This window comes from Lissotriton vulgaris, chromosome 1_1, assembly GCF_964263255.1.
Source record: "Lissotriton vulgaris chromosome 1_1, aLisVul1.2, whole genome shotgun sequence".
NCBI classification, from domain to species: domain Eukaryota; kingdom Metazoa; phylum Chordata; class Amphibia; order Caudata; family Salamandridae; genus Lissotriton; species Lissotriton vulgaris.
The window spans coordinates 1,111,567,704-1,111,573,423 of NC_141685.1; positions in this window are offsets into that span (position 1 = coordinate 1,111,567,704).

The window sequence follows — 5,720 nt, forward strand, 5'->3', positions numbered from 1 at the left end:
AAACCAAAGTTAACATATAACCGCGAGGATTATAATGCACTTAATAGTATATGGTATGGCAATATCCCGGAACAGCTAAGGGAATTGGTCCCGACAGCTGCAGACAGGCTCAGCTCATGCTAGAGCACCATCTCACATAAAACCACGCACTCTGCCTCCAGGATTGTTAAGGCCTGCCATAGGAGTGGCTTTATAGGTTTCTATGTGTCCAGATAGGTTTAGATATAGGCATACTATATCTAAGCAAGGGGTGATTACACCACCTTGCCCCAGCTGAGTGATCAGCCAGTTGTGTCAATTTTGGATAGCCAGCCAGGGGTGGCAAAAGGTATGCTGCAGCCCCTGGTAGGCCTTGGATGCACCTATGCCCTGGGCACCTATAGTGCTCTGTACAGGGGCTGATAAGGTGACCCAAGCCAATTTAGTTATGCACCTAGGATACATGGAATCCATTTTACAGAGAGAGCAGATAGCCTGGGGCCCTGATTAGCAGGGAACCAGGCCAACTAAGTCGAAAACCAGCTAAACACAGGCAAAAAATCTGGGGTAACCATAGTCAGGTATCCACCTTCCTACAATGGTCTTGACCATAATTCTTTTAATCCTGTCCTCAAAGGATTTTTTTTAGCCCTCTTCATATCCCTAGGGAGAAGAGCAGGATGAGGATGTGTCAGAAATCCTACTCTTCCTGGAATGCTTTCCCATCAGGAATGTAGGTACAGAACTCTGTCCACGCACTGTCTCCAAACCACAGCTGCAGGAAAACACAGTCAGCAGCTATGAATGTAAACACATAAAAAGCAGAGACACAACAGAGACATGTCCACAAGCCAAATGTTACTTATCCCCCATACACATGCTTTATTAAACAAGCATTTGCAATGCAATAGGTCTCACATTAGGAAAGTTTGAGCTATTGAGTTTGTAAATGACAAATATTTTATTTATGTGTTGGTTTTGAAATGGTGAAATTAATAGCTTTGTCATTTACAATGCCAATAGTTATACATTTTGCAAATCTGACACCTATAGCATTTGTAATGCAATATGTGTTGTATTTACGTGACTTAGATATATTGATATTACAAATAACAATGGCTTTTAATTTTTTTAAATAATTAACACTTAAATAAAAGTTATTGTAATTTATAATGGCAATAGCTTAAACTTTTGTAAATAACTTGTGTGAAGATTATGTTCAGTGTATTTTATTGTGATGAAAATCCAAGAACAGAAGTGAAATATTGACATCTTTTTGTGACATTTGCAATAAAGCTTGAAACATTGAGAGAGCATATTTGAAGCAGTTGTTGTTGAATGGTTGCACAGATTGATGCTGTGGTGGTGCTGAGTGATGTGATGGTGGTGACGAGTGATGCTGTATTAGCGCATAGTGATTTTGTGGTGCTCCTGATTGATGCTGTGGTGATGCGATAGATAGAGTGAGGGCGATAGATAGATGGAGGGCGATAGATAGATAGAGTGAGGGCGATCGATCGATAGATAGTGATGGCGATAGAGTGAGTGCGATAGATAGACAGAGTGAGGGTGATAGATAGACATATAGATAGAGTGAGGGCGATAGATAGCCGGAGGGCGGTAGATAGATAGACATATAGATAGAGTGAGGGCGACAGATAGAGTGAGGGCGACAGATAGAGTGAGGGTGATAGATAGAGTGAGGGCAATAGATAGAGGGCGATAGATAGATAGAGTGAGGGCGATAGATAGAGTGAGGGCAATAGATAGACATATAGATAGAGTGAGGGCGCTAGAGTGAGGGCGATAGATGGAGTGAGGGTGATAGATAGAGTGAGGGCAATAGATAGAGTGAGGGCGATAGAGTGAGGGTGATAGATAGCTAGAGTGAGGGCGATAGATAGAGTGAGGGTGATAGATAGATAGAGTGAGGGCAATAGATAGAGGGCGATAGATAGATAAACAGAGTGAGGGCGATCGATAGATAGAGTGATGGCGATAGATAGAGTGAGGGCAATAGATAGATAGATAGATAGATAGAGTGAGGGCGATAGATAGAGTGAGGGCGATAGATAGATAGAGTGAGGGCGATAGATAGAGTGAGAGCGATAGTGAGGGCAATAGATACACATATAGATAGAGTGAGGGCGATAGATAGAGTGAGGGTGATAGATAGAGTGAGAGCGATAGAGTGAGGGCAATAGATAGACATATAGATAGAGTGAGGGCGATAGATAGAGTGAGGGCGATAGATAGAGTGAGGCTGATAGAGTGAGGGTGATAGATAGCTAAAGTGAGGGCGATAGATAGAGTGAGGGTGATAGATAGAGTGAGGGCAATAGATAGAGGGCAATAGATAGACATGTAGATAGAGTGATGGCGATAGATAGAGTGAGGGCAATAGATAGACATATAGATAGAGTGAGGCGATAGATAGAGTGAGGGCGATAGATAGATAGCTAGAGTGAGGGCGATAGAGGGAGGGTGATAGAGTGAGAGCGATAAAGTGAGGGCAATAGATAGATAGACATATAGATAGAGTGAGGGCGATAGATAGAGTGAGGGCGATAGAGTGAGGGCGATAGAGTGAGGGCGATAGAGTGAGGGCGATAGAGTGAGGGCGATAGAGTGAGGGCGATAGAGTGAGGGCGATAGAGTGAGGCGATAGAGTGAGGGCGATAGAGTGAGGGCGATAGAGTGAGGGCGATAGAGTGAGGACGATAGATAGAGTGAGGATGATAGATAGAGTGAGGACGATAGAGTGAGGACGATAGAGTGAGGGCGATAGAGTGAGGGCGATAGAGTGAGGGCGATGGAGTGAGGGCGATAGAGTGAGGGCGATAGAGTGAGGGCGATAGATAGAGTGAGGGCGATAGATAGAGTGAGGGCGATAGATAGAGTGAGGGCGATAGAGTGAGGGCGATAGAGTGAGGGCGATAGAGTGAGGGCGATAGAGTGACGGCGATAGAGTGAGGGCGATAGAGTGAGGGCGATAGAGTGAGGGCGATAGATAGAGTGAGGGCGATAGATAGAGTGAGGGCGATAGATAGAGTGAGGGCGATAGATAGAGTGAGGGCGATAGAGTGAGGGCGATAGATAGAGTGAGGGCGATATATAGAGCAAGGGCGATAGATAGAGTGATGGCGATAGATAGAGTGAGGGCGATGGATAGCTGGAGTGAGGGCGATGGATAGCTGGAGTGAGGGCGATGGATAGCTGGAGTGAGGGCGATAGATAGAGTGAGGGCGATAGAGTGAGGGCGATAGAGTGAGGGCGATAGAGTGAGGGCGATAGAGTGAGGACGATAGAGTGAGGACGATAGATAGAGTGAGGACGATAGATAGAGTGAGGACGATAGAGTGAGGGCGATAGAGTGAGGGGGATAGAGTGAGGGCGATAGAGTGAGGGCGATAGAGTGAGGGCGATAGAGTGAGGGCGATAGAGTGAGGGCGATAGAGTGAGGGCGATAGAGTGAGGGCGATAGAGTGAGGGCGATAGATAGAGTGAGGGCGATAGAGTGAGGGCGATAGAGTGAGGGCGATAGAGTGAGGACGATAGAGTGAGGGCGATAGAGTGAGGGCGATAGAGTGAGGGCGATAGAGTGAGGGCGATAGATAGAGTGAGGGCGATAGATAGAGTGAGGGCGATAGATAGAGTGAGGGCGATAGATAGAGTGAGGGCGATAGATAGAGTGAGGGCGATAGATAGAGCGAGGGCGATAGATAGAGTGATGGCGATAGATAGAGTGAGGGCAATGGATAGCTGGAGTGAGGGCGATAGATAGAGTGAGGGCGATAGAGTGAGGGCGATAGATAGAGTGAGGGCGATAGATAGAGTGAGGGCGATAGATAGAGGGAGGGCGATAGATAGAGTGAGGGCGATAGAGTGAGGGCGATAGAGTGAGGGGGATAGAGTGAGGGCGATAGAGTGAGGGCGATAGAGTGAGGGCGATAGATAGAGTGAGGGCGATAGATAGAGTGAGGGCGATAGATAGAGTGAGGGCGATAGATAGAGTGAGGGCGATAGATAGAGTGAGGGCGATAGAGTGAGGGCGATAGAGTGAGGGCGATAGAGTGAGGGCGATAGATAGAGTGAGGGCGATAGATAGAGTGAGGGCGATAGAGTGAGGGCGATAGAGTGAGGACGATTGAGTGAGGACGATAGAGTGAGGGCGATAGAGTGAGGGCGATAGAGTGAGGGCGATAGATAGAGTGAGGGCGATAGATAGAGTGAGGGCGATAGATAGAGTGAGGGCGATAGATAGAGTGAGGGCGATAGATAGAGTGAGGGCAATAGATAGAGCGAGGGCGATAGATAGAGTGATGGCGATAGATAGAGTGAGGGCAATGGATAGCTGGAGTGAGGGCGATAGATAGAGTGAGGGCGATAGAGTGAGGGCGATAGATAGAGTGAGGGCGATAGATAGAGTGAGGGCGATAGATAGAGGGAGGGCGATAGATAGAGTGAGGGCGATAGAGTGAGGGCGATAGAGTGAGGGGGATAGAGGAGGGCGATAGAGTGAGGGCGATAGAGTGAGGGCGATAGATAGAGTGAGGGCGATAGATAGAGTGAGGGCGATAGATAGAGTGAGGGCGATAGATAGAGTGAGGGCGATAGATAGAGTGAGGGCGATAGAGTGAGGGCGATAGAGTGAGGGCGATAGAGTGAGGGCGATAGAGTGAGGGCGATAGAGTGAGGGCGATAGAGTGAGGGCGATAGATAGAGTGAGGGCGATAGATAGAGTGAGGGCGATAGATAGAGTGAGGGCGATAGATAGAGTGAGGGCGATAGATAGAGTGAGGGCGATAGATAGAGCGAGGGCGATAGATAGAGTGAGGGCGATAGATAGAGTGAGGGTGATAGAGTGAGAGCGATAAAGTGAGGGCAATAGATAGATAGACATATAGATAGAGTGAGGGCGATAGATAGAGTGAGGGTGATAGATAGAGTGAGGGCGATAGATAGCTAGAGTGAGGGCGACAGATAGAGTGAGGGCGACAGATAGAGTGAGGGTGATAGATAGAGTGAGGGCGATAGATAGAGTGAGGGCGATATATAGAGTGAAGGCAATAGATAGACATATAGATAAAGTGAGGGCGATAGATAGATAGAGTGAGGGCGATAGATAGCTAGAGTGAGGGCGATAGATAGAGTGAGGGCAATAGATAGACATATAGATAGAGTGAGGGCGATAGAGTGAGGGCGATAGAGTGAGGGCGATAGAGTGAGGGCGATAGAGTGATTGCGATAGATAGAGTGAGGGCGATAGAGTGAGGGCGATAGAGTGAGGGCGATAGAGTGAGGGCGATAGATAGAGTGAGGGCGATAGAGTGAGGGCGATAGAGTGAGGGCGATAGATAGATTGAGGGCGATAGATAGAGTGAGGGCGATAGATAGAGTGAGGGCGATAGATAGAGTGAGGGCGATAGATAGAGTGAGGGCGATAGATAGAGTGAGGGCGATAGATAGAGCGAGGGCAATAGATAGATAGAGTGATGGCGATAGATAGAGTGAGGGCAATAGATAGACATATGGATAGAGTGAGGGCGATAGATAGAGCGAGGGCGATAGATAGCTAGAGTGAGGGCGATAGATAGAGTGAGGGGGATAGATAGAGTGAGAGCGATAGAGTGAGGGCAATAGATAGATAGACATATAGATAGAGTGAGGGCGATAGAGTGAGGGTGATAGAGTGAGGGCGATAGATAGCTAGAGTGAGGGCGACAGATAGAGTGAGGGTG